This window comes from Aquarana catesbeiana, linkage group LG02, assembly GCF_042186555.1.
Source record: "Aquarana catesbeiana isolate 2022-GZ linkage group LG02, ASM4218655v1, whole genome shotgun sequence".
Lineage (NCBI taxonomy): Eukaryota > Metazoa > Chordata > Amphibia > Anura > Ranidae > Aquarana > Aquarana catesbeiana.
The window spans coordinates 159,209,399-159,223,261 of record NC_133325.1 but is presented as its reverse complement, the minus strand read 5'-3'; the positions used below and the strand labels follow the sequence as shown (position 1 = coordinate 159,223,261).

The window sequence follows — 13,863 nt, the reverse complement described above, 5'->3', positions numbered from 1 at the left end:
CTCAGCAGAATGTTACACCACAATAAAACAAGTGTTTAAAATGTTTAAAGGTACATTCCAGGCACAAATAAATATTAACTTAATGATCGCCCCATGCAGATATACTGTGGCAGGGCGGCCTTCCTGCATGAAATCACGTACCTGTATGGGGTCTGGGGCGAATCAATCAGCCAATCAGCAGGACATCACATCCGCTGGGACTCACCGATCATTCTGAGGAGTGGCAGAATGGCGGTCTACCTATGTAAACAAGGCAGACCGCCATTCTGCCAGAGGGGAAAATGGAGATTGTGTGTTTCTGCTAAGCAGAAACACAAATCTCTGTTTTCCTTTAGTCACATCACATCCCCCACAGTTAGAAAGCACCCCCTAAAACACATTTAACCCTTTGATTGCCCCCCCCGATGTTAACCCCATCCCTGCCAGTGTCATTAGTACAGTGACAGTGCATTTTTTTTAGCACTGATCAATGTATTGGTGTCACTGGTCCCCAAAAAGTGTCACTTAGTGTCAGATTTGTTCGCCACAATGTTGCAGTCCCACTAAAAAATCACTGATCACTGCCATTGCTAGTAAAAAATAAATAGAAAAAAAAATTCCATAAATAAATCCCATAGTTTGTAGACGCTATAACTTTTGTGCAAACCAATCAATATACGCTTATTGGGATTTTTTTCCCAAAAATATGTAGCAGAATACATATTGGCCTAAACTGATGAAGAAATTATTTTTTTTTTCATTTTTTATTGGATATGTTTTATAGCAGAAAGTAAAAAAATACTGTTTTTTTTTTTGCAAAATTGTTGGTCTTTTTTTGTTTATAGCGCAAAAAATAAAAACCGCAGAGGTGATCAAATACCATCAAAAGAAAGCTCTATTTGTGGGGAAAAAAGGACATACATTTTGTTTGGGTACAATGTTAAAGAACATCTTTTGAATACAGAGGACAACTATATTAAAGTAAAAAAAAAAAAAAAAAAAAAAAAAAAAACGTTCTTGCTGCAATAATCACCCTTAAAGGATAAGTACAACCAAAGCTTTTTTGGCTGTACTTCTCCTATGGATCACAGGAGTGCAGTACGTTCTGCACTCCTGTGACCCGTTTTCAGCCTAAAGCTTGTTTTCAGGTTAAAGCCCGCTGTCGGCTGATGTCACAGAGCCGGTCCAGAACTGTGACTGTCAGTGATTGAGGGGAGAACTGAGTAATTGCTGTCTTTGATCGGTCAGTTCTCACTACTGAACCAGCGGGGTACAGATGCAGATCAGATTGATTGAATAAATGCTGCATCCGCCTAGAGGAGTATAACCTTTTTTTTTTTTTTCTGCAAAGCCCATACTTCTCTTTTAATGCAGGGTTGTTACCCACAGTAAAATTTTTTGCCACCAAATGCCATCAGTCTTCTGTGTTAAATTATAACTAGCATCATTCAACCCACTTCCTTTCTGTCATGGTCCCCTGGGCTCAGAAGATCATTGCACTTGAGGGTACTCATGAATCATTACATGAGTACCATGCAATTCAGCAGGCAGGACCACCTCCTTTATCACTGTAGGAGAAGATGAGTGGTCCATGATATCAATGGACTGGCCAGGAAATCTTTGGAAAAAGGGTATGCTTTGAGTGGCTTCAAGGAGGGAGGGTGAATATTTGCAAAATCTAGTGGAGTATTGATTATTTTTATTCCTTATGCTGCTAGCATTAATAAACATATAAGAATGTACTGTATATAATATTTATGCGTTTTAAACTTCTCTGATTTCTTCCTGGTTTCCAGGTCCAGGCAAATGATGTCATACATCCCAGGAGTCTGCATGCCTGCATGACTGAGCTAAGGCCTGATTGATTCCAAGAAGTAAATGCTACATGAATCATCTGTCCTTACTCAAGATGGCTACAACCAAAATGCTAGGGGGTGTTTTTCAAAGTGATTTCTCAGCAAAATAAAGCATGGGGGCATGAATGGATGGGTGAGTTTGTTTTAAGTATTAAAATGAATTAAAATAAAGTTTTTGGTATGTGGTGCTCAGATGCAGTGTAGTTCCACTTTAAGAATCATTGTAGACTTAGTAGCTCACCAATTCATTTTACTTTTTGCCTGGAATTGCCAGTTAGTAACTGTAAAATATGAAACATTCGATCACCTTTAGCTATGAAAATTTGGATGGAATTCCAGTCTTAACATTAGTTATGGTGGCCGTAGTTTAGCCCTACAGAATGTGCGACTCATCTATGGTGCAGGACCTGTAGGTTCTCAGGCTGATAATTACAGACTTTTATGTTTTATTGAGAAGAAATAAGGAGGTGATGGGTTTCTTTTTCCACTTGCCGACCACAATATGTATGTATTGTAAGCTATCAGCCATAACCTCGGTACTTTTTTTCAGCTGGCGGCTGGCATTCTCATGAAAGCAATCCAAGCGGCTAATTAGCTGCTGGATCAGCAGTGGGAGGGGACATCCACAACCCCCCCCCTCCATCGCTCGCCAGTGTTTCCTGGGCTTACAGCTTTCACTGGCGCGCCCGAGAAATGATCTGACTGATCACAGATCACAGAGGCTGACAGAGACCAGATCATCTCTGATTGCCTCTATGGCCTTGGAGGATGTCACTTCCGGGACTTCACTTCTAGGGTGGAAGTAAAAAAAAATAATGTTTTAAAGCAAAAGATACATTTTTTTAAATCTTTTGATTTTAAAGGTAAAGGACATATCTGGGGTCGTTTTGACCCCAGATCTCACCATAAAGAGGAGCTGTCATCCTTATTTCTATTGCAAGGGATGTTTACATTCCTTGTAATAAGAAAAAATAATGATAAAAAAAAAAGATTAAAGGGACAATGTAAAAATAAAATAAATATGAAAAACTAAATTAAAGCTCCCCCATCCCTCCATGCTTGCACGCAGAGGCAAAGGCATACGTAAGTCGCGCACGTATATGTAAACGGTGTTCACACCACACATGTGAGGTATCAGCACAAACATTAGAGCGAGAGCAATATTTCTAGTGCTAGACCTCCTCTGTTACTCTTTCCTGTAAAATTTTTGACAGCGTCTCCTATGGAGATTTTTAAGTACCATAGTTTGTCGCCAGTCCACGAGCGTTCGCAATATTAAAGCGTGGCATGTTAGGTATCTACTTGGCATAACATCATCTTTCATACTATACAAAAAAATGGGGGTTTATATTGTTTTTTTTATTCATTAAAGTGTATTTTATCCAAAAAAATATGGTTTTGAAAAACTGCTGCACAAATACCATGTAGCAAAAAAAGACATTTGCAATGATCACCATTTTATTGCCTAGGGTATCTGCTAAAAAAATATATACTGTATGTATAACGTTTGGGGATTATAAGTAATTTTCTGGCAAAAAATACTGATTTAAACTTGTACACAAAAAGTGCCAGAAAAAGCTTGGTCTTTATGTGGTTATAGTCGGCAATGGATTAGGGGATTAATATGTGAGCGTTATGGTTTGGAAGAGGAATAGACATAAGGGTAACTGTTAACACTGATTTGTATCAATGTTAAGGCTTAAACCTCCTGTCATGTGGGTATCTGCAGCAGTTTAAAGTGGTCGTGCCCTTACATATACCCAGTGAAGTGACTGGATCCAGGTGATACACAGAGATGAAACCAACCCTCCTACATAAGCTGTGTATCTACAGGTTTAACTTCTCTACACCTGTTCAAACTCCAAAATGTATAAAACTTGTCTCAGCTGTTAGAAAACTGGGGGCAGAAAGCTGAAATTACACACTGCAGAGATTCAGATATCAGTGAGAAAAGCTATGAGAGCTGATTGGAGGGAAGGGACACCCCCTCCCCTTTCACACAGCACACAGGAACTGTGTGAGTTGAGGCTATCGATCACAGGCTGTGTACAGGTGATCCCTGACCTTTGCTCTTGGCGTCAGAAGTGACTCACGCAGATAGCAGAGGAATGGGTAAGCAGACAGAGATGACATCTAGTGCTCTGGATTGAGACAGGTACACACTTTAGAGGGATATGCTTTGTTCATATTTCATGTCAGAGATTTACAACCACTTCAAAGCAGACAACTCTGAAAAAGAAAATGCACCCCCCTTGATTACCTATTTAAAAATAAAATCTCTTAACTATTAACCTTTCAATTAATTCAGGCACCTTCTAGGTCCCATTGGCCATCTCCTTTGCTGATACTTATAGTTGTGAGCTACAACCAGAAACTAGTTCTGTGTGACACAGAGGCATTACCACTGCTTCAGCAGCCATTAAGCGTGAGCAAAAACTAAACTGGAGAACTTTTTAAAGAGTTAAATTGATATTAAAGGTATTTTTTAAATAACAAATGTGTTATACTTATCTACTCCACAATGGTTTTGCACAGAGCAGCCCTGCTCCTCCTTTTCTCGAATCCCCCACCAGGGCTCCTGGCTTCTGCTCTTCTCCGATTGTCCCCATAACAAGCTGCTTGCTATGGGGACACCTGCACATGCTCACACCCGAGCCTCGCTCTGTGTGTGCATAAGACACATAGAACCCGGCTTGGCACCACCCTCCACTCCCTCCTCACTGGCTGTTATCGAAAGTAGCTGGGGCCAATGAGAAAGCAGAGACCCAGGGGACCAGCTGCTCTTGTGCACATCGCTGGATCATAAATCGGGCTTGGATAAGTATTGGGGGGGAGCTACATACTGAAGGTTTTTTACAGAAAGCATGAAATTAAAAAAAGACTCAGCCTTTAGAACCACTTTAAGCTTCCCTTTAAGGAAAAACTGAGACAAGAGAGCTTCAGAAAATAGAAATGGACTTCAGTATGAGATCTGCAAGTATGCTTTTAAATGAAAAAGAGTATATTTGCCGTTTTTGTGATATGCAACCTACATCCAGAAACAAATATTTCATTTTTGAGTAGTTGCAAGCAAGCTGAATCACCTTTTGATTACAGCTCCAGTGACAACACATGCCTACTAGAATTTCCAGCATCACTTTTATACAATGGATTCCCAATAATTTTAAATGAAACAAAACAGTTAGAGATTTCAGATACAAGAGGCTGACAGTCTTGCTATACAGCCTTACTGGAGACAGTAGAGACACAAATAACTGCAGGGGAATTTCAACACTGGAGGCTTCTGGAAAAGGAAACCAGTGGCTATTCAAACCTCCAAAAAGTAAAACTTGAGTTGTATAAAGTACAAAATCAACTAATATTTATGTATAAAGTGCTTGATGCACAAAGATATTTCATTAACTTGTATAATGATAAAACTATTCATAAGGGATAAAGCTAAACTAATAATATAAAACTAAATCTAAAAGTTGAGATGATGCTACACAATTACACACAATGGAAATGATATACAAGGCAACCAACTTATGAAATGATTCTTACAGGCAGATATACCCGCATAAGTAACCTTTATATACTAAGAAAAAGACACGAGAAGCCACTTATGTTTCTACCTAGAGAGTAGAAAGAGACCTAAGCTAGTAAGGATAAATATCACCAGTGTTGTCTAAAAGAAATAAGAAACCGAAGAGTGAATTATTCAACTGTTTCACACCTATAATTGACATTTTGGAAAAGGAAAGATCAGGAATCAGCTCTGGAAAAAAATGTGGCCCTTAACCATCTTTAACTATAAACTAAACATAAGTTTCCCACAACTTTTTTTCATATTAGTACATATGGCAGAAATGCACCCACTAAAGTTTCCATGTCTAACGTTTCCTTTCTACAAGTTTTTAGAATATTCGGAATATTGGGTGTCATATTTTAGTATATCCCTTTACAATACACTTCTGCTTTCGTCGTGTTTATTATGGATTTATTCTGTATTACTAAAGTTTTCTAACACTGAGCTTCCCTTCTGCTTTATTTGCATAGTATCTGCAAAAACAGCGGCAGTGGTATTCATATTGTATAACACAAATTTAACCTTTAATTGGGTATGACAAAAACACACAATATTTTTTGTGTATGCAAGGTCTCTATACCTTTTAAATTCTATATATGATTTAAAAATAAAAAGGCCAGTTCTACTGTATGGGTATGGAAAAGGCCAAACGCAGTGAAACAGTACAGCTGTAGAACAGTAAAACCAAGAGATGTAGTGTCCACTTTTAAATATAATGGTTTTAGTCATTATAAATCTAAACTGGCCATCTAGAGTCATACTTTCTACTGGAATAATTGCAAAATTTGGAAGTTCAATAAAACAACTCTTACAAATAGTTATACATCCATTAAGCGTCTATACAACCACGTAATGATGACTAAAGGTGCTCATTCAGCACAATGCTTGTAAGTCGGCATTCTTAAAGAGCTATCCATTCAGCACCATGCTGCAAAGCAGTCTGTATTATGAAGCTGTCCATTCAGGATCAAGCTGCAAGGCAACTCGTTTTTATAAAGCTGTGCATTCAGGACCATGCTGCAAGGCAGCCAGGCTGTATAGAGCTGGCCATTCAGCAACATGCTGCAAGGCAGCCAGTCATTATAGAGCTGTCTAATGATCAGCATAGTGCAAGGTAGCCAGTCTTTATAGCGCTACCTAATGAGCAGCATAGTGCAAGGTAGCCAGTCTTTTTTAGAGCTGTCTAATGAGCAGCATAGTGCAAGGTAGCCAGTCTTTTTAGAGCTGTCTAATGGGCAACATGCTGCAAGGTTGCCAGTCATTATGGAGTTGTAAATTCAGCAGTATGCTAAAAGGAAACCAGTGTGTATGGACCTGTCCATGCTGCAAGGTAGCCAATTTTAATGAAGTTGTACATTCAGCATTATTCTACAAGGCAATCAGTCTTTAGAAAGCTGTCTATTCAGTACTATGCTAAAAGGCAGCCAGTCTGTATGGAGCTGTCCATTCAACACCATGTTAAAAGGCAGTCAGTCTTTATGGAACTGTGCTTTGGACAGATTGGGGTAGATTCACTTAGGGCAAATAGACTGCGTACTTTGCAAGGTGCAGTTGTCCTCTGCAAAAGCAGCTGCTCAAGAGCTTAGTAAATGAGGCAAGGGGCTTCACTATGTAAAGAGTACCCATTTACATGCAAGGAAAATAAAAAATATAAAAAAAACAGCACTTTTGCTTGCACATAATTGGATGATGGAAGTCAGCAGAGCTTCTGCTCATTTACTAAGCTCTGGAGCAACTGCACTTGTAGAGTGCAAGTGCACTTTGCAAAGTGTACAGTCTTTTTTCCTTTACTAAATCAACCCCATAGTCTTTATGGAGTTGTCCAATCAGGACCATGCTACAAGACAATCAGTCTTTAGGATGCTGTCCATTCTACACTATGCTAAAAGGCAACCGGTCTTGATGGAACTGTCCTTTGAACAGATTTATAAAGTTGTCCATTCAGCACTATGCTAAATGGCAGTTAGTCTGTATGGAGCTGCCCATTCAACACTACCGCTCCCCAGTCTTTATGAAATTGCCAATTGAACAGATAGGTCTTTATGGAGCTGTCCATTCAGCACCATGCTACAAGGCAGCCAGTGGAGATATCCATTCAGCACCATGCCGCCAGGTAGCTACTCTCTACGGAGCTGTCCATTCAGCACCACGCCGCAAGTCTTTACGTAGTTGTCTATTGCACGGTTAGTCTGTATGGAGCTGTCCATTCAGCACCACGCTGCAAGTTAGTATGGAGCTGTTCATAGCACGGCTGGCCTGTAGGGAGCTGTCCTTTCAGCACCACGCTGTAGTTCTTTCTAGAGCTGCCCATAGTATGGTCAATCTGTGTGGAGCTGTCCTTTCAGCACCACGCCGCACGTCTGTATGGATTCCTCCGCACCATGCTCCCAGGAAATCATACACAAGCAAGCGGGGCCAATATTAGTCGTTATCCCTACATGACACTTCAATTACTTTGTTCAAAAGATTAAACTTAATTGGTTGCCACAGGTAACTACTCCCACTCCCTTTACACCATCTCTTAAATAAACCTTCCAATCCTCCTGGGATCCCTTCCCACCTAATGACAGTTGTAGGAATCACCATCCTAGGGACAGGGACTACACACCGGCCTGTATGTGACCGAACATCCATTCCCTTCTTACACTCCAGCACACAATGACTTATCCGTGTTTTTATAGGTGAATAAAAGGGACGGGAAGACATCCTCCATGCAGTCTATAGACATGGAAAGGTATGTCTGAAGTGACAAGCAGAAATCATGGCTGAGGATAATGCATGATGCAACGAGGAGCTGAATGCAGCTACATTTGCGTGTAACTTGTGCAGCGAATGTGCTGTGTGTGTCAGTAACTTGTGCGGCAAATGTGCTGTGTGTGTCAGTAACTTGTGCGGCGAATGTGCTGTGTGTGTCAGTAACTTGTGCGGCGAATGTGCTGTGTGTGTCAGGAACTTGTGAGGCGAATGTGCTGTGTGTCAGGAACTTGGGCGGCGAATGTGTTGTGTGTCAGGAACTTGGGCGGCGAATGTGCTGTGTGTGTCAGGAACTTGTGCAGCGAATGTGTTGTGTGTCAGGAACTTGGGCGGTGAATGTGCTGTGTGTGTCAGTAACTTTTGCGGCAAATGTGCTGTGTGTGTCAGTAACTTGTGCGGCGAATGCGTTGTGTGTCAGGAACTTGGGTGGCTAATGCGCTGTGTGCGTCAGGAACTTGGGCGGAAAATGTGCTGTGTGTCATGAACTTGGGTGGCAAATGTGCTGTGTGTGTCAGTAACTTGTGCAGCGAATGTGATGTGTGGGTCAGGAACTTGTGTAGTGAATGTGCTGTGTGCGTCAGGAACTTGTGTAGCGAATGTGCTGTGTGCGTCAGGAACTTGTGCAGCGAATGTCCTGTGTGTATCAGGAACTTGTGCAGTGAATGTCCTGTGTGTGTCAGGAACTTGTGCAGCCAATGTGCTATGTGTGTCAGGAACTTGTGTAGTGAATGTCCCGTGTGTGTCAGGAACTTGTGCAGTGAATGTCCTGTGTGTGTCAGGAACTTGTGCAGCGAATGTGCTGTGTGTCAGGATATGCAATCTGCTGGCCCGGGACACGTGTGCTCTCAGCCGGCGATGGTGTCATTCCTGTGCACACCATGACACCCAGCTATCCACATCCTAGACAGAGGCAGGGACGCCGCTGGCCTGTGTGCAGGCATTGCCATTGCAGAACATAAGGGCCACAGGAAAAAATACTGCAGTGTATAGGAGCGGGTTGTCTATCCGACACACTTCTCTAGAAGGAGCCTACACATAGTCACTGCAAAACTCAGCCTGAGCCCCCCCCCGCCCCCCAGCCAGCATTATTACTGATCACTACAAGAGAAGGCAATAATAAAATCACAGCAGAGCGCAGAGCATGCAGGACTGTGCCCACCTACCACACCCGCAATCCTCACACCCTGTGTACACAGGAGGGGGTCCCCAGCCCCAAACTCGTGCAGGATCGTCTCCCCAGCAGCAGCACCTCCTTCCAGCATCAGACCCCCATCTCCTGCACATACAATGGAACGGGTGGGGCTGGGGATGGAAAGTGATGACACCTTGTGATTCTCTGTAGCCGCACTAATGGTGTTGGGGGGGGGTCATGGTGTGAAGACCCCCCCCTCCCCAGGGCACTGACAGGTGTATGTCAGTAGGGCTTTCACCATGATCACCTGTCTAAGGGATGGAAGGGTAAGAGAATGGATCGAGGGGGGCACTGAATTTAAAGGGGGGGGGGCTTCCTAAACGGATAGCACCCCACTTGGAACCCCCAAGTGTGGAGGGATGGTGATGGTGATATTTCAGCAGGGACAGTGTTAAACAGCAAAGGTGGGGGGGGCAGCACAGGTGATCCACTTGAGTAGCTACTTGGTGACCCCCCCCCCCCCATGATGAGCCCCATGCCCCATGCAGCAGTGCCCCCCGAGGTGCCCGGGGATCAGGGCTGCAGTGTGGAGCTCCCTACTAGGCTATGAACCGGGCCGGTTATAGTCGGGGCAGCCAGCGGAGAAGTTGAGGGCAAAAACGTCTCTGCGGCAAAGAGCCGGTGCCTGAGTCTACCCTCCCCCCATCCCGGGCCCCGAGCACCAGCGAGCCAGCACTCTACTCCAGCGGAGTCCCAGCCTCAGCCTGTCCCAGGTCTTCCCCACCGCACACCCTGCCTCTGCTAAACCGTTCTCCCCCACTCGTCATCGCATCCCAGCGACACTTACTTGCTTGGCTCTAGCGGGAGTCCCTGCAGGCGCCGCCGGACTGCAGAGGTGGGGAGGCTGCAGCAGGAGGAACTGCGGCCGTCGCCATCTTGGAGCCTCCGCAGCGCGCGCCGGTGTTATGCCAAACAAGGCATCCCCGGCATCCTTCCAGACGTGCCCGTGCCGGCCGCTGGGAGGTACCGGCGGGGGCTGTGAGATCAGTGGAGGAGCCGCTCACTTACATGCGATCAGCAAAGCTGCCGGTGCACTAAATCTTCAGCCACACACCACAAGGTTACCCCTCATAGGTCTCACGTACATACATAGCCATATCCTCCTGCACCATGGATAAACCCTTCCATAACTCTGGAACCCTTTCACTACTTACTACCAATATAAGTATCTATAAAACATAAATGTATGCAATTGCTAAAAAGACTAAAACTACCTAGGTCCATCTGATACCTATGTCAATGGTGGGGGATATTCTGGGTACTCTAGGAACTGAGGAAGTGGTTACAAATGTCTTCACCTTGGCAGAACAAGTGCAGCAAATAAGTCAACCATGTGAGTACTACTAGATATACTATGACCCACATAAACCTGATGAACCTTCACAGACATACTGTGTGTCTATGGTGGGGGGATCTTCTGGACACTCTAGGAACTGAGGAAGTGGCTACAAATGTCGAACTTGGCAAAACAAGTCCAGCTGACTAATAAGCCCACCGTGAGACTAACTACTACTAGATATACAAAGACCCACATAAACCTGATGAACCCTCTTAGGTCTCTCCTACATACATAGCCATATCCTCCTGCACCATGGATAAACCCTTCCAAAACTCTGGGACCATTTCATTACTTACTGCCAATATAAATATCTATAAAACATAAATGTATGCAATTGCTAAAAAGGCTAAATCTACCTAGGTCCATCTGATACCTATCTCTATGGTGGGGGATCTTCTGGACACGCTAGGAACTGAAGAAGTGGCTACAAATATCTTCAACTTGGCAGAATAAGTCCAGCTAATAAGTCAACCATGTGGTTGACTATTACTAAATATACCATGACCCACATAAACCTGATGAACCTTCACAGACGTACTGTATGTCCATTGTGGGGGATCTTCTTCCACTCTAGGAACTGAGGAAGTGGCTGCAAATGTCTTCAACTTGACAGAACAATTCCAGCTGATTAATAAGCCCACCATGAGACCAACTACTACTAGATATGACCCACATAAACCTGATGAACTTTCACAGACATATGTCCATCAAATCCAGCCACTCCCAACTATTGCACCCTTGGGTCACAAGAAAGCCAACCCTGCCTCACAAAAGTAAAAATATTCCTCCCTGACCACATATAACCAGTCAGATCAAAATCACCAACAAAATATTGGCATACCGTACTATAAGTTTGGATACGAGTTGCAAGAGAGTCAGCCAGTCAAGCCTTTTTTCAACCAGGGTGCCCAGGCACCTTGGGGTGCCTTGAGGCTTCTTCAGGGTTGCCTAAAAATTGATCAAAAAAATGTATGCAAGCCAGTAGGTGGATGAAGCATGCCTTTTATTTACACAATGCCACAGGTTTTCATTATGCACCATGACAACTTTCTAGACACTGGCATTCTAACAGCCAATGAAGTCATCAGTTAATAAGGAGGATGTCTTTCGCCTCCACAGCATCTTTGTTTGACCCTCCTCTGCCCCTCTCCCTCAGCACTGGGGTCACATTAGCTGATTGATGGAGAGAAATTAAGGGAAAAAAGAAACATTGGAATACTAATCAGTACCAATTTGCAAAAGTGTATTTGCTTTGGAAGAAAAAAATCACCTCTAACGTTGGGTGTCCTACGTGTGGATGTTGCTGCATTATGTAAAAATAATAGAATATTTTTTTTACATTTTAGAATGGGGTGCCTTGAGACTATCCATAATTTTAAAAGGTGCCTTGAGATTGTCTATAATTTTAAAGGATGCCTTAACTGAAAAAAGATTGAGAAACACTGAGGCTGTCCATTAGAGGTGTAGCTTAATACTTGTGGGTGGAAAAGTTGACCTGGCCCCCCCCCCCCTTCCCCACTACCATTTCACTCTTAGCTGCCAGATAAAAGTGGTTGACTTACAGTACAGTATATGTAAAAGAGGAAATCCAGAGCGCCTGGCTTGGGCCCCACCTGGGGTGAGCAGGCCTTCCACTGCTTTCATACTGCAGTTCAGAGTATGGCTTGCTTGCCCGCATCACTGAGGGAACAGGCTCGCCCCATCACCCTGTGTAGGTGAAACCAGGAACTTAGAGGGTCTGGGACCTATGCAGTGTGACACTACAAGTGCTTTTCCACAGCTGCGCAGTGTAAAACGCAGTGGCGGCTGGTGCTCAAAATTTTTGGTTGGCGCAAACAAATTGAAAAATACTGACAACCCCCCCCCCCCCATCAATTGCAGCCTCACTGTGCCCATCAAATGCAAATGCAGCCATTTTGCCCATCAAATGCAGCCACTGTTCCCATCATACGCAGCCAATTTTGCCCATCATACGCAGCCACTTGTGCCCATCATACGCAGCCACTTTTGCCCATCATACGCAGCCACTTGTGCCCATCATACGCAGCCACTTGTGCCCTTCATATGCAGCCACTTGTGCCCCATCATATGCAGCCACTTGTGCCAATCAAATGCAGCCACTTGTGACAATCAAACGCAGCCACTTATGCCCAGCATATGCAGCCACTTGTGCCCAGTATATGCAGCCGCTTGTGCCCGTCAAATGCAGCCACTTGTGCCAGTCAAATGCAGCCACTTGTGCCCATCAAATGCAGCCATTTGTGCCCATCAAATGCAGCCACTTGTGCCCATCAAATGCAGCTACTTGTGCCCATCAAATGCAGCCACTTGTGCCCATCAAACGCAGCCACTTGTGCCCATCAAATGCAGTCACTTGTGCCCACTTGTGCCCATCAAATCCAGCCACGCTCGGCTGTCACTTCACTAACCCCACCCCCCCGCACGCGGTCCAGAGGCACTTACCACTCCTCTCCTGGAGTGACGGGGCTCTCCTCCTCAGCGTCTCTCTTCCACAGTGGGATGCGGTGGCTGTGGGTCCTATGTCCACTCGGCTCGTCTTCAGGCTTCCTCCGCCGTGTCTCCTCTTCCACCAAAGTGTTAGGCATCCAATAGGATCACCTAATGCTTTGGCCATTCGGGAGACAGGTCTCACTGACCTGCCTACTGATTGGCAGGGAGGAACATTAGTGTGAAAAATAGCGAAAATTCATTCGCTATGCCACGCAACAGGGTGGGATCGGAACGCAGTGCTCTGCTCCCTGAGCCCACCCTATTTTGAAGCCTATTAGAGCCTCTGGCTCTAATCACATGCTTCAAAATACACCCCCTCCCCCCCCGCCTATCCCTGCCATAGTATTTCATGTGTCCGGGGTCCTGAAAGGGGACATGAATATTGTGGGCGCATGGGCCGCCACTGGTAAAACGTATGTTGGGCAGCATCAGCCAGTTCAATAGAAACCGGCTGACTTTCAGTCCGTGTGTACTGCAGTCAGTCTAACAAAAGCCGGCCAAAGGGTCATGACCAAAAAAGGTCTGCCAGTCAGCTCCCAATCAGCGCTTTTAGCCAATTGCTGAGAGAACTGACCAGAGTGATCTGGCAGGGGGACTTTCACTTTTGAGACAGAGAAAGGAATTGAGGACACAGATTCTTCAATTCCTTTCTCTGCAGCCTTAG

At 44.3% G+C, this 13,863-nt stretch overlaps 1 protein-coding gene across 1 annotated transcript in view; it reads right to left on the bottom strand.

Annotated features, from left to right (window-relative positions):
* SCN8A (sodium voltage-gated channel alpha subunit 8) overlaps positions 1-10,292 on the bottom strand; it is a 279,033-nt gene extending 268,741 nt beyond the window's left edge. Inside the window, exon 1 of the mRNA XM_073613696.1 lies at positions 10,137-10,292. The gene's annotated coding sequence lies outside the window, so the exon portion shown is untranslated. The remainder of the gene's footprint in view (positions 1-10,136) is intronic.
* Between the last annotated feature and the right edge of the window lie 3,571 nt (positions 10,293-13,863).